Source organism: Vanellus vanellus (assembly GCF_965231255.1).
Source record: "Vanellus vanellus genome assembly, chromosome: 3".
In the NCBI taxonomy this organism is placed as follows: domain Eukaryota; kingdom Metazoa; phylum Chordata; class Aves; order Charadriiformes; family Charadriidae; genus Vanellus; species Vanellus vanellus.
In genome coordinates, this window is record NC_138907.1 from 2,641,678 (window position 1) to 2,664,804 (window position 23,127).

The window sequence follows — 23,127 nt, forward strand, 5'->3', positions numbered from 1 at the left end:
AAACAGAAAGACACTTGTCAACAGATCACAGGGAATGCGTTGCTACAAGGTGTTATTGAAGGTAAGGGTGTAGCACAGAGCTGGGTGTTCCTAAGATGAGAAGAAATAGAGTTACGTGAAGAAAGAATGTTTGTGACAGAGAAGACATCATGCTTCTAGACAAGCTGTGTGCGTAGTGAGGAAGCTAAGAATTTTCCCCTTAGGCAGATTACTGCCCATCTTTGATTTTTCTTCTCAAGATCTTGGCCAAGTCTGCTACGAGACAAAGCACTAGTCTAGATTTGTGCCTTTGAGCCTCACCGCGTGTTTAAAACTAGGCGTTATGTGTGGAGGAAAGGTGTGTGTGGTGGGAGGAACGTATCTCCCATCGCAGTCATCCTGTGAGCCTGTGTAACTGGAACTTGTGGATAACAATGCTTTTTCGGTTTAATGGTATAGCTAGCAACTTTTTTATTGCAGTATTAATGTCTTTGTGTGCATTTCTTGTGTCTTTTTGGAAATTGCCACCATCCTTAAATAGAATATTGCTAGTTTTAGTATTATCTTAACAGTTGTGGTGCTTAATATCTAATCTAGATATACAGCTTTTGTTTCTGTTTGGAAATACCTTCTTGCAATTTCAGTTCACACGAGGATGACTGAAATGCCCTAGATCCTGAAAAGAGTAAAACTCTACACTAAATTCTTTCATTTTGTTTTGAACAATGCATTGGCTTATTTAAACTATAATTTATTTTAAAATTATCTTTCAGAGATTTTTTTGGAATGTGTTTACGTTTACACACCATTTTCCTCTTTGTGAAGGTGTTAATATGCATATGGGTATATTTCTGCGGGATGAGGACCAGACAATATTATTGAGCACAGTGGCTTAGTAGATTTTCAAAAGAAAAAAAAAAAATTAAATATTTCTTCAATTGGAAGAAATCCATGGCTGCATGGACAAGATGTACAAGAGCAAAAAAACCTTGGACTCCCAAGCCAAAGCTAATGACAAGGTACTGGGCAGGAGGGGAGTGACTTCTCCCAGCATTGCTTTGCTGATGCTTTCCACTTGATTTAACAACAGTTTCTAGTATGGCCATTCATGCTACCCTCTTCAGTTTGACAAAAGGAGCGGGAACGTGGCCACCAGTGTAAACAACCTGGTTTTGTCTACAACACTTGCCGGTATTGGGAAGTGCTGGTATTTTACCTTGTTAGTATTCCCACCTTAACTGTCACAAAGTTGTTAGTTTTGGCTTTCTAATCCTGTAAGCTGAAGTTGCACACTGTAAATACTAACAAATATTTTCAGTCATTTTAAAAATGAAAATGGCATCCTCTCTGTCAAACCTGGAGATGCTGTTTTTAACCACCAGTGGCAAAACGTTTGTACCTGCCACATTTGTAAAGACAAAATGTGGACTCTTTAAAAAGAAGAAAATGGCTGTCAGTAACTGGGATAACTGGTTGGAGCCCACAATACCCCTGCTATTCTGGTTCTTGCTTCTTGAGGCATTCATTCCTACCCAGTTATTTCCATGATAATCAACGGCCCACCCATCTTGGAGCTATGTGAGTTAAGTCAGACAGAATCTTAAAATACACTGGATGTTCCTGCTCATTGCCATATATTACAATCTTTTTCTCCTGCCTGCTTGTTTGGGCGATATTAATAGTTGAGTGAAGGATGATTATTTTTTTCTGATGTTTCTTAACATCCTCGCATTTGAATATTTTTAAAATTATTTTTATGTATATGTATATACACACATACATCATTAAATTCTCTGAATTCCTATTACTGATGGCTAAACTAAAAGCAACATTTATGCTGGATCAAAAATCTGAGAAGATTTTTCTTTCAGAGGCTGAAACGGGAGAGAGTACATATACTTAGGCACTTGCTATGTTAAAATATTTTTAATGTATAGTCCACATAATAAAGAAACTGTGTTGAACTTTTCATGTTATTTGGGCCAGATTTAGTGAACCTGTTGATCAGGAGCTTTGCCTTAATCCTGCAGATATTCCAGCTAATTTCAATACCACTGTCTGGGGGAGTTCAGGAAGGCTGGGAGAATTCTTTTAATTTATTTCTCTTTTCTCTCTGTGTATAACTTTTTGAAGTGATTGATTTGACCTTTGTTACAGTAATGATTAAGAAGGGTTTTGCTTGGAATTATTATTGGTTTTGTTTGGGTTGTTTTTGTTTTTGTTGTTTTTTTTTTTTAAGAAAAGGGCTCTTTTTACCTCTTTACTATCACCATTTACATTACATAGAAGCAAGTACCTTCTAGTATCTATCTGGAAACCCTAATTGTGGGCTCTTATTGTACAAATGCTGTACAAACAAGGGAAGCAAAGGTGGCCCGTTTTTTATATTTTAGCATCTAAGTGTGCAGTTAGGTAAGGTGATTGAGCTGCTCTAAGAGTCTGCTGCTGAAAGCCAGTTCAGCTCCCTGAGCCAGCACAGAACTCTTCTTGTTGCTGAATTAGGTTTTACCGAGGTGGGGAGGGATAAGTGCAAGAACCACTGCAAGAGAGGAGCAAGAAAATGGGGAGGGGGACGGGGTGGCCCCTTAGCTGTTTTATTTTTACTGCATCCCAACAACTGGATACAAACCACCGCGACAGACATAGAAGTACATGCTTCACTCTTGTCAAGATACTTGCGGGCATTACGGTGACAGAACATTTTAAAGAGGCTTTCTGAACACCTGAGGAACTTTTCCCAAGTTTGAGGGACTTTGGAATGAAAGAAAGCATGAGGTTACTTGTCTCATACTCTGGTCAAGTCAAGGGTAGGTGCTGGTGCTGAATATGGGCAGGTACAGGGACAGCCGAAATTGCCAATTATCAGTTTATGCCTGATCTGAGAAGTGAGACCACTGGAGAGGTGTGGAGGGAAGGATGGCTTGTTCCAAATGACAGGTGAGGAAAGGAAACGTGCAGCAGCATTTGGAGTGAGTTCAGATAGGCGAGGGTGCGTCTGTAAAGGATACAGAAAGGGATGCAGCCAAAACTAAAAAGTGAGGTGATGAGAATCTGCGTGGGAGCATTGGCCATCCGGCTGGATAGGGCACGGCAGCATCCCAGGCCTGGCCTGGATAAAAAAAAAAAAAAGGAGCCAAGTCCAGCTAAGAGTGGTGTCCAGACCAGAGACTGGAATGGCGAGTAGGGTGGTGGTGTTGGCTGCTGTGATCAGGACAGAAGGTAGCAGATAAGTTACTGGCCTGTTTGGTTGCGGTTTAGGAGCTCTCTTTTGTACTTGTTGAACCAGTGGCTTGCTATTTGGCAGGTGCCAGAAGGGCAGAATGAGATTTCAGGTTGGGTAAGAAGCCTGGAAATAGAGAGGTAGATCGCAGAGAGCAGATCGCTGAACGTCTATGTTACACGTTTGTATTTTACGGGGTGAGTTCATGTAACAACAAGGACCGAGGGAATGACAGATTAAGTGTCCCGTTTGGTCTCCCGATGGAAATTGGGAGTATGAGGAGGATGCACTGAAGGAGCGGTAAGGAGGCGACTCTGGGGGAGGCAGTCTTGGAAACCAGAGGAGAACAAAATATCAAAAAGACCCAGGCTGATAATTTTGACAGGATGGAAATGAAGCAATATTCCAGAGATTACGCCAGGAAGTGGATATTAGAAACTTTGGCAAAGCAGCTGAGTGTGAAGGGGCAGGAGCCAGATAAGAGGAAGTTTAAGATAGGCACAGAGGAGAGGAACTCCAGACAGCAGTTAATTACTGCGTTAGGAGTGAGCGTGAGGATAAAAAGCAGGAGAGAAGAGAACAGTAGCTAATGCGGCAAATGAAACCAGTGGTGGTTTGTTGCTGGTTTTGTGTTGGTTTTTTTTTTTTTTTTTTTTTTTGTTTTTTTTTTTTTTTTTCCAAAAAGATGGACAACACTAGTCCATAGCTGTACTGCAAGTGAGAGATTGGGGATAGCAGATGGGAGGGGACGAGAACGGGCATAAAGAGGGTGAGGACGCAGATGGAAGCCGAGGGTCCAGGATTAGCAAAGGAAACCTGAAACAGAAATGTCTGCCTCTGTACTGGGTGGTGAAGGGGAGCGTGGGGGAAGGAGGAAAGGCACGCTGGCTGCGCCTTAGCAATCTTCTCTAGAAAGGCATAGGCGAAATCCTGCCTAGAGAGGGAGGAGGAGGGGAAGTGCGGCAGAAGGGCAGCCGGGGTTGAGTTTCGGGGGATTGGGTGACACTGGCAAAGAGGGCTGTTTACATAGGAAGGTGGCAGGACTGGAGCTGGAGAGGATGACTCTGCAGTGGAGGAAGTCAAAACCCAGGATGGGATTTCCACTAGGAATGACAGGGCAGTGGGAGAGTAGCACTGGAGGAAATGGATGCTGGGGGTGAGCCAACATTGTCTTCGCGATAGGAGAGGGTGTCAGAGGAGGAGGAGCGTGCGGGCTGGAGAGACCCAGTAACCAGATAAATGTAAGGAAAGGGAAGGAGAGCTGGGAGCCGTTGGCAGCGGTGGATAACACTCGGGGGCGGCTGTGAGCCAGGGCCTGCGGGGAGGCCGCTGCGCGGAGGGGGAAGATCTGGGGGTGACTGCAGGGCGAGGCCCCACCAGCAGCACCAGGTGAGGCAGAGGCCAAGCGCGGCCTCCCCCCTCGCCTCAAGGCCGCCGGGCTCCGCCGCGACACCCCCCACCCCGGGACACCCCCCGCCCTTACTGGGGACGGCGGGGCGGGGGACACCTGCCGGGGCCGGGGCCGGGCGCGGGCCCCGCTCGCCTCGCCGCAGGGCGGCCGCCTCCTGAGGGAAGGAAGGGGCGCGGGGCGGGGGGCTGCGCCTCGCCCCCGCCCCGCCGCGCTGTCCCCGCCCCTCGCCCCTCACAGCCGCCGCGGCCGGGCGGGCGGAGCGCAGCGCAGCGCAGCGCAGCACAGCGGGGGCTGCGGGCGACGCCGGTCACTCCCCGCCGCCGCTGCAGCCGCCGCCGCCGCCGAACAGGGAGAAACGCCGCCCGGGCAGCGCAGAGGTAGGGGCGGCCGGGCCGGGAGCCGGGGGCTTGCAGGGCCAGGAGCCGGGGACGGCCCTCCCCTTCCCGGGGTACGGCGGGCCCGGCGAGGCGGTGACCGCGGGCGGCTCCCGCAGCCCCGCCGCAGCCTGCCTCCCTCCTTCCCTCCCCCCCTCCGCCGGGCGAGCAGCGGCCCCGCGGCAGCGCGGGCCGGGTGCGGCCTTCCCCCCACGCCCCCCCGTCCTTCCCCAGCTCGCCCCCCCCTCACGGCGGGCTGTCAGGGCGCGGAGCCGCCCCGCCCTGCGGTGGGCCCGGCCCGGCCTCTCCCCGGGGGCCGCGGCCGCCGCCCCTGCCCGCCGGTGCCGCCTCTGCCGCGCAGCCGCACGCCCCGCCGCGGTGCGGTGCGGAGGAGAGCCGCGCTGCGCCTCGGCGCCGCTACTACTCTTATTTAATTTATTGTGTGTGTGTGTTTTTTTTTTTTTCTAAATAGATGTAATTTTTTTATATATTTTTTTTTTTTCTTCTCTCTCCGGCGGAGGCGGGAGCGGGCGGCGGCGCGGCCGGTGCGTGGGGCGGGGGGAGGGGGGGGAGAGGGGCGGTTGGCGGCCGGTGGGTGGTGTGGGGGTCCGGTGTCCCGGCCGTTAGGGCGGCGGGGCTTTGTGCTGCGGGAGCGCCGGGCTTCGGCATAACGCCGGTGCGCAGCGGCGTCGGCCTTCGGCGGTAACGAGATGCGTTGCTTTGATGGCTTTCATCCGCTGCTTTTGTAGGTGCTGGTGTTCCTTCAAGGGAATGCACGGTTAAAAGGTGTAATGCGTGGACTTGGTTTAACGATCTCTTTTACGTAGCCCTCGCAGTTAGATGGGTATAGGCCTGGTTTAACAACAACAAAAAAAAATTAAAAAAAAAAAAAATGGCAGACTTCTGCTAGATACTGTAAGACTGCAGCAGCTCTGAAAAATCCGTGTTCATGGCACGGGGGTCTGACGTTGTGTTTAGATAGCCCTCTTTTAAGGCTGATTCTTTTGCTCTCGGAGTGACAATACAAAACTGGAGTGAGCGATTGAATTTGTAATTTTGATTACCTTAAATGTGAGTAAAATTGCATTCTTGTTTAGAGAAGGTGAGTACTGATGTGTATTTCTAGATTGTCCGTGCTCAACATTGTCCGTAGGTATACATACTAAATGTTCAAAATCAGGAGCAGTGTTACTGTAAGATGGAATAAATATAAACTGTCGAGATTTGGAGCATTCAGTACAGCCTTCGACCTTCATTGACATGATAGAAATATTATGAAACCTCCTTATTGAACTGTCTAGCCAGTTCAGAAAAAAATACTGTTACTCACTCAGCCCTGTGAATGTATTGTGGTGAAAGACATCTTGGGGAACAATGCTCCCCAGTCTAAGGGTTGTAGAGGCAGGTCATGTAGAGTAATTTATTCAAAGAGATACCAGCCATGTGAAAATGTCAAGGGAGGCTGTGACTCCTCAGGCCATTGCAGGAAATCTCCGCTTGCATATACTCAGAAGCCTCTGGAGGGAGAAACAGGAGATGAAAACGGTATGGGATAAAGAGCCGGGAGGGGTGGGTGATGGCAGCTAGATGCGATTTGTAAAGAATTGTTATTATCCATCTGCATTCTTTTTTCTTGCTGTTTCTCAGTAAAACAGCAATGGCTGTTGTGATGCCTACATGACTTAGCAGTGGTTGTAGGGCTATGGGGAGGGACTAGCAGGCTCGCTGTGTCACAACCAGCGCTAGGTAGGCAATAAATAAAATAGGTAGGGAATATTTTGTTACTTCATGCAGTAGCATAAACTTGGTACTAAAAAAGAGGTCAGGTTATGGAGCAGTTGCCCCTTTTTGCGTTTTTGTCCAATGCAGGTTAAGTGCAGTAAGTGATACTCACTACAGCAGGATGCAGCATTTTTGATGAAATAGGAGCTTGCAGCAGTTATGTGGCAAAAAGCATTACAGATGCTGTTTCATCTCTATGGTGGCACGAATCCTGCAGCTTTTGGAATTACTGTGCATTACTGAACTCTGCCTGCACACAGAAGTGAAACAGAGAGGGGGCAAAGCGTTCATGCTACATGTATGGAGACCAGAATGCTGCTGCATGTCTCTCAGACAGCTCCTTTTAAGTAGGCTTACCAAACCGTTTCATGAGAGATGTTTTGTTTTTCCTTCAACGTATATAAAATTTAATCAGTTAAACCCCTTTTGTTGGGTGGGCTTGTAACACTCATTTATATTACGTCACCTGACTAAGGATTTATTTTTAATGTGGGTCAGTTACAGGATTTAATACTTGTAGTTGGATTACTTGTAAAATAAGCCTTATATTTCATTAGTGAGGAGTGTATGGACATATTTTGTGGAGCACAGATGAGAAGGTCTATTTATGCAGATGTTTAAGGCTCAGTCTGCAAAAGTTATTTAGACACTTAATCTCTATAGGCACCTAAATTCCTTAGTCATCTGATCTGGGCACAAGTTAAAAACCGGTACAATAGTTTATCATTGGCCATTACCCATGAGTCAGCTCCTAAATCCAGTCCAGGCTGGTATCTCTGACCATGGGCCTCCCGCTCGCCATTTCACGGTTCTAGGAAAGCCTTTGCAAACTGCGGTGCTCAGGCTCCGGGAACTGCATGGCCTTACGTCAGAGCGAGGAGCCACCAGCAACCCTTGGATCTGTGCGACTCTCAGTTGAATGAGAGGGTTGTGAAGGAGAGGAGTGCGGGCTATTTTCTGTGGTGCGTGATGCACACCATGCAGTGGAAACTTCTGATGAGATCAGGCCAGCGCTCCATGATATAAACTGTGTAGAGCCATGTAGGGCTTTTCTGACATATGAGCGCGCGCCGTGGGCTTGCTCCTGTTCCCAACTGATGTAGCTGGGGAGTTTGCCAGTACGTTGGACCCTTACCTCTGCCTAAGCTCATGGCGACTTTCCCAAGTTAAACCAGCAGGAATCTGGCCTAGGGATATTAAATATGAAAATCTAGTTGTCTCCTCTTGCTTTCTAGTGCACTTACACCTTAGAAATCATCTTGCGTTTAATTGTTGTCACCAAATAACACTCGCCTGGTGAAGCAAGTGTTGGAGCTGAAATGTGCGTACTGTCAAATGGCACCGAGGTATAATCAGTGTTCTGCAAAGAGACTGCATTGAAGACTGCTTTCCCCTGTGTTATTTTTTTTTTCCACATATGGTTTTCATTTGTCAGATTTTTATTATTACTCTTAAAATGATCTGTTGTGAATTTGTTTTTTTAATGAACATGAGTACAATGTTGCAGCAGTTACAGCTGGACTTTTTGAGGCTTTGCTTTCCTGTAATGAAAAAAGGGTTACAGAGCTATTACATGTAAGGAATTTTTCTTACACTTAGTAGAATGCAACTTATTAACAGCTTTAACAGAACGATATAGATCAATTCTATATATTTAAGCAGGCAGCTTTTTTTCTATTTTGTCCAGCTTTATAATCTTTTTCACGTACTGTTAATCCCAGACATATTTTTACTGTCTATTCCTCATTAAAAAGCCCAGTTTTGCGTGGAAAAAACTTTCATATGTATTGTTAGTTGATGGTTGACTTCACAACAGGTTTTATAGCTGATTGAGAAAGATGGCTAGGGAGGGTGGGGTTGTGTCTGAAAGTGTTATTGCTACTTGCAGTAAATCATGAGTGATTAGGAGAAGATATACACCAATCTATAATCTTTGTGCTCGGGGATTGTATACATCTTCCTATGGCCAAGGACAGATTAAGGTTGAGGAGTATCTTGAGCTCTTGTTTTCCAGCACCATTAACATTTTTCTCAGCCTCTTCTCTTTTTTTGCTGAGCGGTGAAAATGTCAGGATGTTCTTACTTTTTCATGCTTTTTCATTTTCCTCCTGCTATTCTCTTTATATATTGCACGAACTTATATTTTTTTTTCAGGCCGCATGTTTTTTAGCACACCAGGAATCTCTTCAGCATATCACCACTACCACCAGAGAAACATGTTAGGCTGTTGTGCAGTCATTTTTATTTCACAATCTTTTGAGTGTGGTAAACATAAGAACTTTAAAATAAAAAAAAAAATGGTATATTGGTTTGATTTATTCAACAACCCCTTACATCAAGAGGGCAGCAAGAACTGAACAAAAGAGCCACTTAGTGTTGCAGTCTTGCGCCAACAGATGCTAACACACACCTGTTAGATACTACGAATAGACTGGCTGGTTATACCAGTCATGCCGTTGGAACAGGAGAGGTGTGCCATTAATACTCTGTTCATAGATCTAAAAATATATTGCTATGAAACTGTTCACAGGTAAATGTTCCAAATTAAGTAGCTGTTCTGTTTACTGGGGTTCCAAACATAGGCTGTTCTCTTTTTGGAAGAAGTGGCCAGGTTCTGAAGTTACACCTGCTGGAGCAATGTCCCTGTGATCTGTGAAACACATTCAGGAATGATGTTCTTGGATTTAGTCTTCTGTTTTTATTCACATATCCACAGCTGTACACAAGAGGAAACCATTTCTCCTTCTCTGTTAAAGTCATACTGCTTGGAGTTAGTATAGCTGTAAGAATGCTTCTGCAACTACCTGGAGAAACTGGGGCTTGCCATTGAAAAAGACTTGCAAAGAAGAAGTAGCAAAGGTTGGTTTGTTTGTTTGTTTTTAAGAAAGGGATAGGGATTGACTGACAGCTCAGTTTTATTGGAGTGACAGCTGGGTTTGGTTTTGTTAATCATGACTCAACACAGTTGTGAGAATGTGGAATGAGCCCCGAAATGGGCTTCAGTCAGGGGCAGGCAGTTGCTAGTCCTCCGTGTAACTGGGTTTATAGGAGGGTATATGTAATATATTGGTTCTGTGAAGATATGTGGCTGTATACATAGTTAAAAAGATTTAGTTTAGCTGGTGGAAGATGTAATCAGAGCTGAAGATATGCAGACCTAAAGCAAACAAACCAAGCTTTTATGTGCTGCTTCATTGCCCGCGTGATTGAATGGCACATAGGTTAATATATTTGAAGTAGCCACCTTAATGAATAGCCACCTTCATTTGTTTGGTAGCGCTATAGAAAGTGGTTGAACGGTTGTTGTCACACTTTCTGGCCTTAGTCTGTAGGGCTACAGACCTACAGACCTTTAGTTCTGCCTTTTTTTTTTTTTTTTTTTTTTAAGTTTGCCTTGAGGTTTCTTAAAACACAGCATCACATTAGGATAGTGACTGTGCTAAAATCTCACAAATCAGGGCTTCAGTTGGGTGCCTGTACTGGTCAGGAAGGATCACACACACACACCCCCCACTGGATTTTGTGGAGTTTTATTTCCTATTTTTCCACTTTCTTAGAGGTGTTAGCAGTTGGGGGCTGGCTGGGGTGAGGCAATGAGCTGGGTGGGAGGTGCTCCGAGGTGACGTGGAGGCTTCTCTTGGAAGCCTGGCCCTGACGTTTTAAGGTTATACTGATTGCTGAATTTGATACTAGGCAGAAGTTTCTCCCAAGCCAGACCAACAGGCATCTTTGGGAGGTCTTTAATCTTCTCTGTGGGATTCAGTCCCCAGTAGTGTTACAGTCCCAAGTACGTAGTCAAGGTCTTCTACAAGACTTTGTGGGATCTTCTTACCATCAAGCAATAGTCCGGATCTTCATTTTTCAGTGTTGTAAGTTACTGCTATTTGATTCTGGATTAATTCTATCGTTCTATTGATTGATTTATTATAGAAGGGCACGGAATATCTGCTTTTGATTCTTACTTTTACATGATAAAAGGGAGCCTTGGGTTTGTAAGGGCAAGAAAGCCGTCGATATATATATATATAGTTTCTTACAGCACAGTGAATGCTGGCTGATGGGGCAGCTCTAGAGCCTGGTTTACAGTGGGGTTGATTTGTGGTTACTGCAGTCAGTCACGCAGAGTAGAAGATATGGTTTTGTGCAGTATGACCAAATGCTTATTTTTTCCACTCCTGAAATCAATTTTCCTCAGTGCCTAGATACCACAAGTACTCCAGCTAATTACAGCAGGTAGCTCCTCTGGTTTTTTGGCCTAGAAGGGAAAAGGTGCTGCCTGCTGTATCTAAATTAAACTCAATGTAGATAAATTTATTTTAACACCCACAGGTTTTAGTTTGGGCATCTGAGTTTGACAGTGTTGGCTTTTGTCTGTACCTAAACTAATTATGAGATTTTCTTCCCAAGGGCTTTCGCTGACTTTTCTCTTAGTAAACAAATATTTAATTAAAATGTTTAATGGTAATGTATAGCCAGTCTCTGCAGATGGGAAGCTTTGCACTGGTGGGTAGCTTGTGGCTCCAGTATGCTAGTGGCATATACATTCATAGCAAGACCGTAATGCAGCATGAAGCTAATCATTCAGGTCTGTGCTCGGAGAAAGCAATTTCTGCCTCTCACTAGCAAATTACTGGCCTCCGTGCTTTTGGAAGGGTACTTTGGGCCTAAGTCTGCCTTATGGAAGTTGGTGTGTGTTTTGATACAGGAGGAGGATCAGCCAGTAGAGCACCCTTTATTAGACCCCGTATGGTGCGGGGCCCTAGTGAGGAAGTCAGGAAAGCTAGTCATCTTATTCCCTGCTCTGCCACTTACACTACACGGAATACGAAAGCAAGGGAGTTGAGCAGCATACGCTGGGTTTGAACTTTCAAAAAGTATGGGATCCACATCTCTTGAAATTTGAATGGTTGTTTAGTCGGCCTGACTCAGAGATGGTGAGTTGGGAAAAAAATGGGCTTTAAATTACCGTGCTGCAATTCACCCAAAGTTAACAGGTAATCCTTGTTATGCAGGGTCCGTGTGTGGTAAAGATAGCCTAGTTAGTTTAACATTTGCTTCATTTTTGTAAGTTAAAATATTGTGACCTTTTTCTATGCATAATACTACGAATAACTCTCTACAGTTTCATGATTGTCAAAGGTGAATGGATTAATTGCTGACTTCTTATTTTTAACCTTTTTTTTTTGAGAGTAATGAATTCTTATTGTAATTTTACATGCTTTTAGGAGGCCGGATCCTAGTCTGGTTGACGTTGGTGGAGCTGCACTGGCTTGCACCAGATGAAAATCTGTCTTGCAGTCTTTAAGTTTTGATAAAACAAACACTGGAGCCTGTTGTATTTTATTCTCTTTGTGGTTTTGGCATCAGAGGAGCTTTTTCTGATTGTTTTTCTCATTTGAAGGCTGATTGTACTGAGTGACCTCCTGTTACTAAAGGGTGGGTCAGTTTATGTGGGAAAGTCTTAGTCAATGTGTCTGGGAGATAAGTGGGACTGCATCCCAACAAGCGTTGTGCATTAAATACTGGAATGTGCTGGGGATCTGCCAGGAGATTGGAAGCAGGACTATGCGACAAGCGCGAATGCAGTCACACTGTCCCTAAAATAGTACTTTGGATAACAGGAGATCTGGAAAGTTATCACTTACCTCATTTTAGCACAAATTCTTGCCTAAAAATGGATTATTGACTGAGGGTTCAGGGGGATTTTTTCTTTGGTAATATATTTTGTTTGCATCTTAAGAACGTTTAAGTCCCTCTCAAGTCTTTAGCCGAAAGCAGGATAGGACTGCAGGTAAGAACAAAAAAGCTGTATTAAACCCATGCGAGTGAAGCACAATCCCTGCAGTCCCAGCTTAGGGAAAGCTGTTTATATAATCTTCACTGTTATCTGAATGAGGAATGAGATGGATTTTTATCTTAGTGTAGGTTAGTAGTAGTATCTTCAAATTTGTCTTGAACTGTCTGTAAGTATCAAGGCAGAGATAAATCAGTTCAGTGGCCTCAGACATGCCTGGACTGGTTGTTGGTGACGGGATTTTGGCACGAGACACTGGATGCGAGCAATCAGGATTTGGATATTAAATGAACAGCGGTTTACCACCGCAGACCATGTATGGTTTTGTTTAAGGGTAAAAATAAGCAAATTTGATTTTCGGCCCTCTGTCAAATTTGTCAACAGAAGAATCCGATTGTGCAGTTTTAGTTACTGGCATAAGCCATTTAAACTTAAAACCTGTGATGCCTAAATTAGTTTCTTACGGAAAGAGGATGAGTTAGCTTCTAAATGGGATAGTGTGAGGAAAGTGTGGGGGCCGGGGATGATCGTTTGGAGCAAGGCTGTAGTATACTGAGTCAGCAGGTGGTTGTGGTTAGTCCTGGTGCGAATCTGCTGTAGGAAAGTATGGATTGAAATAACTGCTCCCTGGATGCGTGTTTGCATTGCTGCAGGGACCTGGACGAGGAACGCGGTAAAAAGAAAAATTAAAGTGGAAGTGTTATGGAATAATGAGATTCAGAACAAAAAGTCTGGACTACTGTAAGTCGTGACCTTTTAGTGCATGCAGATTTCGGGACAAGTGATGAGCTCCACTTTTTAAAAAGCAAATGGCTTACTTCATTTGTGGAAAAATACCCGTCATGTTCTTGTCTGCACTACAAGCCTGGGATCAGCTTAGTTCTTGAGGACCACAAGAAGTAACTCATTGTGCCTGTACCAGAACCGAAGCCTCTGGCCCCAGGTATTAGGTCCACATGGCCTGTGCTTGGAGCAGGGCAGTTTTATGTCTCCTGTGCCACAGTCCTTGAGCTCCTCTGTGGGGAGGAGACGTGTTTAGCCTGTTGTGCAGCAGCAGCTGCAAGGCTGCTTTGTTATGCTGGTTTACAACACATTGTGAAAGGAAGGCTGTTGCACTGGCTTAGGATAAAGTGGGGCACAGTGGTTACACTCCAAAGTTTGTTTTGGGAGAGGATGTGACATACCAGATACACCAGCTCTGCACCACAGGGGGATTCCCTGACCCCAGCTGGCCCATTAAGCCAGCTTTGCAGCTTTCCATCGCTGGAGCGTGTAAAGTAGCTTTATTGCTGGTCAAGATCTGGCTCCAAGGAGTGATGCTCACATAAAACTCAGGTAAAAGGTAAATAGAGGTAAAATAAAAAAATGCAATCCAATCAAGTTTCACTGAGCTTTGTCTCTTTCAGTCTTGCACACCTTCAGATTATCTCTATGTATTAGGAGGCATAAAAATTTACAGAAATTGCACAGTTTATGCAAGAGATGTGAATAATGGGTAATAATGTGTTGAACTGTCCTGAGGAGCTGAAAGATGGGGGAAGGAGGTTATTTTTAGAGATCTATTCCCATTGCATGCTACAGAAACAAGAATAAGATGACTTTGAGTTAAACATATACTACAAAGAACTAAATATATTTTTCCCAGACAAGTATTGAAGTGACCATAGTGTAGTAATGACCTATGCTATCTGCCAGATTAGTAATGAAACTTGCAACTGCATCCTTCTCTTTGCTTAGTAAAAGAGGGACCTTCTATGCTTGCTCTCATTGCAATACTGTGATTCCTCTTTCTCTGCGATGCTTAAGAATGAAGGATCTGAATCCCCAGTTATGCCGTTACATAGCTACGTCTCAGCGTGTGAAGCTGTGTTGATTTACATCATCAGTCTGTGGCTTGAGGTTTTAAATCATCTTCATATAAAAATATGCAGAAGAACGTATCAGAGATAATTTTATATTGCTCAGTTACATTTGTGAACCACATTAGAAACGTAAGGATTGTAAAAAAATGTGAAAAGGTACCAAAATGCTGGTAAATAACTCTAGGAGTCAAGAATGATGATACCCTCTTTGTGGGCAGGTGTGAGTGATAAGGAGCACATACCTCTTATCTTATCTGTGTTTTTAGTCAAAGGAATCCTAATCGGGTAGTAAATCCCGAGTGAGATTATGCTACTGGAGCGTGTGTAACAGAGGTCAGTGTTTGGATACGCTGTAGGGGTATATCAGGATGTAAAGATGCTTGTTTAGATATTTATTGCTGATAGGCTGAGGTAACCCAAAGTTTGATTGCTTTAACTAGGATCCCCTTCTAAATAAATGGAAACGAAACACAGTGAAGACCTAAAGATCTGTTTGCTGAAGCAGAGCTGACAGGTGAGGACCACATGGACATACCAGGGATAGGTGGAGCACTGAGTTGGTGGAGAGCATGCCAACCATTTTAGGGATGTTTCTACAGCTGTTGCCGACTAGCAGAAAATAATGTGAATCACTTGGGGTTGCAGTGGCTCGGCTTGCTGTGAGAGTTCAGAGAGTCACAAAGTTCCTCAGATTCCTGGCATGGGGCGATGAACCTAGACGTCACCTTAAGGGCAATTTGCAGACCAGCGCGTTCACGTTGTTCCAGGGTGCCTTTAACGGTAGTACAGCTGTTTTCATTTTTAACTTCTGGTTGTCATAAGCTGTGGCAGGACGCCAAGGAGCTGTGGAAGAGCTTTGGACCCAAAATTAATTTTCAGTAAACTCTATTAGATTGGCGCCTGGAGCAGTCTTACCGTGAAAAGTTTTATGTGGGTTTTGATATAAATGCATGTCCTTTCTGCTCTGAAGTAGCTTGGCTGTTAATATCACTCAGTGCTCTAAAGAGAGATAGGAGGGCATGCGAATATATAAAATAAGGGCAAAAATTAACTTTGTATGTATTTTTAATGTTCTGTGTTGTGGATTGATCAAAATGTTGCAATTTTAAAAGACTAAAATGCTTGATGGTAATGAATGTTGAGAAATGGTCACTATGCAGGCAGCATGGCTACTTTATCAGAGGGGAATTTCCAAATTGCATTCCAGGCATGTTATTAATGGATTAAAGAGACAGGCGATTCACCTTGGGCTAACTGTCCTGAAACTATGCTTGTAACACATATAAATAACTATTATGCAAATATTACTGTAATAAAAAAAACATATTTTGAATTTGCTTTGTGCCTCATAGTGGTTCACACGCTGATCAGAAGTTTTTGCAGTGTAAGCTTGATCAGTCTTGAGGGAATGTATGGTTGGTATTAGATTGCAGTTCTGGTTCTGCCTGAACCTTATGTCCATGGGCTTGGTTTGGCAAAGGTGCTGAGGGCAGGTGGGGAACACGATCCCACTGTGAGGGTGAGTGAGGTGGGGAACACGATCCCACTGTGAACTTACTCTTTGTCATGTAAGATTAGAGTCGTGGACCTCTTGACCATGCAAAAGGTAGACCCGCACATTTAACTTCACTGTGTGTTTTGTGTGTGCTTCGTGTTGCTCTACTGAGATCCCAACCTTTCTAATTCTAGATGAGCTGCTTTCCCAAGCAATGAGATGTTCGTGTCAAGGTACTAACTGTGGCACTGCGGTGGGCTGGGGCTGGGATATTTGCAACTCTTTCGTCACATTTTTTTTTTTTTTTGGAATATGGAATGTGGTCCTATTGAGTGTTCCTAAAGATCTTGGTTGAATTGCTTTGGCAAATGGCAAACTCATTTGTTTTGATCCAATGTTCTAAATTATAATCTCGTTTTCCCAAAACAGAAGGTACTTAACTTCATAGTGAAAAAAATTTAATGGTGGTGAAAAAACCACTTAGTTTCTTTTTCTCTGAATTGGTGTCAGTGTATATAACAGACTGGAATGTTTTGTACATAGTTTCCTTCCTTGGTTATGTCATTAAAATTAAAGCTTCCCATTTTTTGTTGTCATCAAGAGCAATAAACTCTTGTTCCTTTTAAATGTCTATCCATCCTGTTTTTGACTTTCATTAACTACTGCTTGGAAAATGCAGGTATTTCTCTTCAGTGCTGGAACTCTTCTGCGGTCAACCTGAAGAGCGCAGTTCATCTTTGGGTAATGCCAAGTGGGAGATTAGTGAGTGCTGAAACTGCAATGACCATGGTTTTAGCACTTCTGCTGGCTTTCAGACATAAATGCCAGGAAAATTTTGCAGTATCCATGTTAATTCTCTGGGCAGAATACAATTTTTAAGTCAAGATTTTAGAGTGTATCAAAAAGCAGAGGCTAGATGGCTACTGTTTTTTGCTTCTAAATGCTAATGCTTTTCATGCTGATACATGGTCCTTGAATATTGCACCTTTGGAATTTGTTCTCCAGAATCACTTAGAGAACCCTTTGCTGCTCCTCTGAGAACTCAGTGAGCTGTCTTGGAGGCATGATGTGACTTGCCAGAGAGACCACCCTGTTCTCTGGGGTGGTGGTTTCTGAATCAAGGGGGTTATGGTGGGTTTGGGAGGCTCCAGTGCTTTTGAGCAGCGTCACAGCTGTTTTTTCAGGCATTTGGAGCCACACAAATGTTGGGGGTGCAGAAGAAAGTGTCTGGACCTCTGCTGGGCAGGGTTCTGTTCAAGGTAACTACTGTTAATTTTTATGTCTGAAAAATGCTCTGCTTGTAGTGCTGCTTTCAAAAGATGCAGTCTTACAGGTTAAAGCCTAATGGCTTATTGTCCAAACTTGTTGCAGCCTGTTTTCTTCTTGATAATAATGCTGTGAAATAATTGTGTTAACAGCCTGTTCCTGCTTCTGCAGTGCTGATATTGTATCAATAGAATGACCAAGTCAGTCTTGGCTGGGGTTTGGGTTTCTTGTACAGGGCCTGATGAGTGAATTTCCAGAAAAAGTGATGTGTTTGGGGAAATGATGTGGTCTTTGTATTTGGATGACTAGCACTTGGCACGCTTTGATAGTGATTTATTGCTGGTGGACCCGGGTCTCTTTGACAATGAAGAATTATCCTTGGTCTGTCAGTACTGAGGTATTTCACTCTGGCCTGAACAAGGGCTCCTGATGTTGGCAGTCCGATAGCCATGCAAACTAGCCTCACAGGAACCTCCAGGAAATATGGGATTGATTTGAATGGTCAACAGCATAGTTAGTATCAGCATTGTGTTTGACAGTATATTGTTTAAAAGTTGTATTTTCTGGGGGGAAAAAAACCAACCAAACAAAACTTTCTGGGCTTCTTCCTGAGTTACTGTTTTCAGAATGAAGTGTCAACAAAAAGAGGGAGGAGGCTTTGTAATTTGAGTATGGTACCAAAAAGAAACCAAACAAAAAACAGAACTGCAGCTGAGGGGATTTTTATACAAGCCTATAGTTAATTTTAGCTGTGGAGTTTGGGTTGCTTTTGTTGTATGTTTTTTTTTTTTTAAACTATTTTTAATTTCAAGGACTTGAGGGATGAGGAAGAAAGGAGCTATTGTCCCAGTTAGTCATGCTGCGGTGTATGCCTACCTCCTAGCCCTGTTTTTATCTGTAGCCTGGGGTAACACCTGATTGGTTTTAGTGGCTGGACGTGTTGAAAAGCTGTCATAATTATGAACTTTATGCTTTTTCTGCATTGTGAGACTATGATAAATCTCCCCAACTCTTGGTTCCATGCAGAATCCAAAATGGCATGGAAAGTGCAAGCCCTGTGCACAAAATTGACTGTGTCACAGTCTCTTCTTTGATTGCTGCTCACTGTATTACAGTGCCATGATTGTAAGTCATCCATAAAGTCAGTGCATTGCTTAAAATAGGCCATTCCTTTTGCAATTGCTATTACAATTCCAATATTCAAATATTAAGCCTTCTCTACAGCGTTCGAAATAGCTATGAATAGAGAAATTCTTTCATTAGTCTTACCAGAGAAGTTAAATATTCAGCGTGTCAAAGGTTCGATCCTAAGGCTGGAGCTATGTAAGCGTTGAGTCGAGGCTTCTTCACCACTGTTGCTTCAACTCTAATCTGCTGTTATTGTTGAACAAAGAGTACAAGTGGGTGGGAGAAAGTAAGAAGCAGGAAGCGGATCAAAAGAAAGTGAAGAGTGTCTAAAATGAAATGGAGGAAATAAGGCAGCAGAAGGAATGCAGAAGTAAAAATATGAATTTAAAATAGAAAGCTGCATTCACAGAATTTCATCAGGACAAGACTCTGATTCTGTCTTTGATGCAAATGGATGCGTAACAGTGACTTGAGTAGCAGGCAGCACCCTGTTCCTTTGGCAGGGGGTGTAAGACCTGCCTCCTCTCTGGAGGCTGTGGGTTCATCCCTGTATGTTTATGGCAGGAGGACTTAAAATTGTAACAAGCCACTAATTGCCTTTTGGGAGGCCACTTAAAAGGGTGGGTGCAATCGGGATGATTGAGCTTGGTAGGAACATCAAGGGCTTGGCAAGTTCAAATGTGTGCACTGAGCGCCGATATCCTCAGCCTACATGCTATAAGAATGCACAAATGAAAGGTAGGTGTTTATTTTTTTTTTCCCCCAATGTTGTGGTACATTAACTAATGTAAAATTTAATAATAAAATATCATTTCAGCAAAACTGTTTCCTTGAAATTGCCATCAACAAAAGATGTATTGGAAAAGAGAGTTTCCTTGAGGGTGAAGGAGAGGACAAACAAACAGAAATTACCATTGTGTATTTAATGGGGGAAAAAATGTACTTGTCATGTGGCCTGAATGTCATCTTTATGATATTACGAGGCAAGGAAGGGAGCCAAACAATGCACACCTTTTATCATGGAAATGAAGTCCAGAAAGGCTTTCAGCAAACACTGTTTAGCCAAAACGAGGGGTTGAATTGTCATCTGCCATAAGAGAAAACCTAATTTGTCCATATAATCCTGTTGGTCCAGGTGAGTGACGGGAGTACTGTTCTTCTAATTGCCTTTGAAGTTCAAAGTGAAGAGCGATCCTTTGTTCTGTTCTGTTCTCTAGCTTGGCTTCTCTGGCTAGAGAGGAGACCGGCAGTAATATTTCATTTATCAACTTAACTTCGCTTGAACCAGTCGCAATTTTCTGGTAACCAGTCCGATGGTCAGCCATTGTAAGCTGCAGTCCTTTTAGAAAAGAAGACTGGAGCAGGATATTTCCCTGCAGTCCCCAACTGCGTGATGGCCGGCTGGGGCACCTGCTGCGTGTTTCCCAGCTGTGTTTCACAAAGAGCTTTGCCAGCATGCCAGGCATTACTGACTTTTTCTGGAACAGGGAAACTGAGGCACAGAGGGGCCAGCTGGTGGCAGCAAGGCTGGCCATCAGGCCCCAGAGTGCCAGGGCTGGTTCTAGCCCCGCAGCCCGGACCACCTCCCCAGTGAATGCAGAACCCCCCTGCCCTGCCACTTCGTGCTGCTGGGGCACAGAGGTGGGTGCTCTCTGGCTGGAGATCGCTTGCGCTCAGACAGGGTGGATCCCGGCAAGGCAATACTGAAATGATTTTGGTCTCTGACACTATTATATGTGGCATAATGGGCTTGTCCTGGATTTACCCCAGGAGAAAAGCCATTTTGGATTGGGTGACATGTGCTGTCAGATTGACCGCTGGTGGTAAGTGAAGAGGCACGGTAAATCTCTGTGTCGTCAGGCTGTCTGGCTGCATCGCAGGGGGATCACAGTCCTTCAGCGGTGCTAACGCTCTCCCTCCTTTGGGATGTGCCCCAAGAAAGGGAAGGTCCCTCTGTGTTCTCTCACCTGTCCTGGCACCATGCCGTCCTTCTCTGGTCGCAGCTTTACGCTCGCCAAACTTTAACCAAAATAAAACCCCAAAGCATGTCAACCCAAAAGGAAACAGTCAAGCTGGATTTCAATCACAGATGAAACACCAGGAACGAACCATGCTAATAGGAGGGGGGGGGAATGTCATGGCTGGTAATAAACCTAGCCCACACAATTTGGTCCTGTTTTACATTGGTCTCTCGTTGCTGTTCAGTGTCTCTAAATTAGCCAGTGATTTTTCTCTTGACCAGATCACCTGTTGATGTAAGTGGATCCGGTATTATTTAAGCATGTCTATTTGCATTAGATCCCTCAGATCTAATACTTGGGCCTGCATTTCATGCTAAAGGTTGCTTTCTTGGCTTGAATATATACAGAAATGAATTTGTTATTAGTTACCCTTCCCTTAGTAATCAAGGTAGAACTGAGTACTTTATCTTTGGAAGGTAATGCTAACGTGTGTGAAATGTATGTCGGTGGTTTGTGTGCAGTATGTCGTGCAAAGAACTGACCTGCAGACTGTTGGCATCCCTTTGTAATGTCTTTGCTTGAGTCCTATTAACCATTTTAAATACAAAGATATTGACGTACTTTTAATACCATGTTAATGTTTAATTGGGCAAGCAGTTAAGTGCATTGTTTTAATTCAGTAACGTGCTGAAGAGATTAAATTCTGGACGCTGGCATTGTTATCTGGGCAAAACCCGCCCATAGGCTGTAACGACAGGGCTGCCCTCCTGAATAAGTTAATTTTTATTCTCCTCTGTGTTACATTTTAGTTATCGTAGAAAAAGAAGATGGCTAAACAGTGTCAGTTCTGGATAGTACACATTTGTGGGATGTGCATTTCCATGAATATGTGATGGCACTTCCCCGTTCTGTCAGTGACAGATCCTAATGGCTCCTGTCATGTACCAGCTTCACCATTCTCTGTTTGTCATCCCCGGCATCTTTTGTCTAACTCGGTTTTATTCACTTACACTTTCATTCCTTAATGATGTTTGAAAAAGCGTCTGGTGGCACGTGGTCTCTACAAGCAAGTACTGGTCCTCGTGAACCGGCCAGTATTTGCCCAAGTTGCTGCAGTGGTGTCTTGAATTTTTTAAATGATTTCTGTTGTATACAAAAGTATCTGGGATAGTTTAAGGGACCTTAGCTTCACTGCTCATTTTTCATTGACAAACGCTAATTATTTAGCAACATGAATCAGATCTTGGGAGGCTTATTTTAGAATCGGTTCCTGTTTCTTCTTTCCTGAGCAGTAATTCAATCACAGTGAGAAAAGCAGTCTCAATTGGGCAAGTGTGTGTGCTCTGCTTCCAAAGGACTCCCCGTAAATCTTAGACTTGCTGTGCAAAGACTTACAAACAGGTCCATTACCCATTTTGGAAATACTGCTGCGTTTGAAACAAGGCCTCTGCCTGGGCTCCCGTATGGCGTGCGCTTCAGCCCTGTTTGACAGTGTCCTGGCTTCTAAGCTACTTTTCTGTCTCCCCCTTTTTTCTTACTGCAGTCTACGTGATTGCCTTGAAATGCTCCCGTGAAGGTCATTTTGCTAGGGCATTTGGCCATTCTGACATAGCCTCGCTTGTTCTCTAAAATTACAGGTATTGGTAAAATACCAACTTGGTGCAGCCTAAACACTAAGGCAAGCTGATCCTGACTAACAGCGATGTACGTCAAGGGTGGGAACAACGGTCTTTACACTAAAGAATTTAGTTTTTATGACTACAACAAATTTGACAAATTTTCAAATAGCTAAAAGTCAAGACCAGCTTTGTAAAGGTGAGCAAAATGGAAGATTATGTGATTTAGAGTGCTGATGCTTTTTCTGGAAGGGGGGAAAAAAGTGGTGTTTAAGGCTTACGACTGGCTGTTCTCGGTAGGGTTAGATTGCAGATCCCTTGTCGTCAACTTGCTCATAAACCACCTTTGATTAAATTAATAGCAGATTCAAGCGGGAGGAAGGAGAGGGAGCTGTGCTGGTCCTCATAAAAGAAAATCTGCCTGAAGAGCAGACAATCCTAAGCTGTAATTCCTACAGAGCTTCTAAAATGTCCCCGTTTTTTGCTGATTCAGAACCTCTTTTCTCCTAATCTTTCAATGGGTATCTGAAGGCAAATTTTTGTATGTCTTCATTGGTCAATGGGAGTAAAGAAACGAGGGCTACGGTAGGCAATCCAGTTCTCAAGGGCACAGCGAGCAGTGCAGCAGCCAGCCCTTGAGCTCTGCCCAGAGCAGCGCTGCCCTGCGCTTGCTCCTCGTTTGGGGCGCTGGCTGCATCGTGCAGCTCACGTGTTCTCAGGAGCCGTGTCATCTGGGGGGAAAAGCCCTAAATGGGGGGGGGGGAGGGGGGGAGAAGAAAGCCCTAGCAGCAGTCATGGGGCTAGAGAATTCCTGCGTAGCCCATGACCACCTGATTCTTTTAGGGCTTGTCTTCTCCCGGGGATGTTTTGTGGCCTGGCTTTGAGCGTGTCTGCTCTCCTGTCTAACTCGCAGAAGGGGGGCAATGAAAATAACTGATGGGTGTAATTTTTTGTTGGTTAAAAACTTTGTGGGTATAACTGGACTTGCAGAGAAGGTAACACCCCCCTTCTGCCTGCTCCAACCCTGTGAGCCTTCAGAAAGCCTCAGCAGGGTGAGGGGTCCTGCAAACCCCGTGCTAGAGACACAGCTGCTGTAAACTGTACTGCTCAAGTTAGTGAAAGGAGAGAGATGACAGGTTTGCCTTAGGCTCGGAGCATCGGAGACCCAGTTCATGTTGATGGGAGTTGTTGGTGTCTAAGACCTGTAGAAATTAAGCTTCTAGTGTTATGTTGCAGGTA

The 23,127-nt window shown here is 44.2% G+C and overlaps 1 protein-coding gene across 4 annotated transcripts in view; it reads left to right on the forward strand.

The window, feature by feature from the left end:
• Positions 1 to 4,476: 4,476 nt before the first annotated feature.
• SPTBN1 (spectrin beta, non-erythrocytic 1) overlaps positions 4,477 to 23,127 on the forward strand; it is a gene marked incomplete at its 5' end in the record, with an annotated part of 137,919 nt that continues 119,268 nt past the window's right edge. For 2 of the 4 annotated variants that reach the window (XM_082481193.1, XM_082481196.1), the window contains one exon: positions 4,477 to 4,588. Of the gene's footprint in view, positions 4,589 to 4,853; positions 4,988 to 5,439; positions 5,530 to 23,127 lie in introns of those variants that run through there. The other 2 variants (XM_082481195.1, XM_082481194.1) reach the window with 2 other exon arrangements.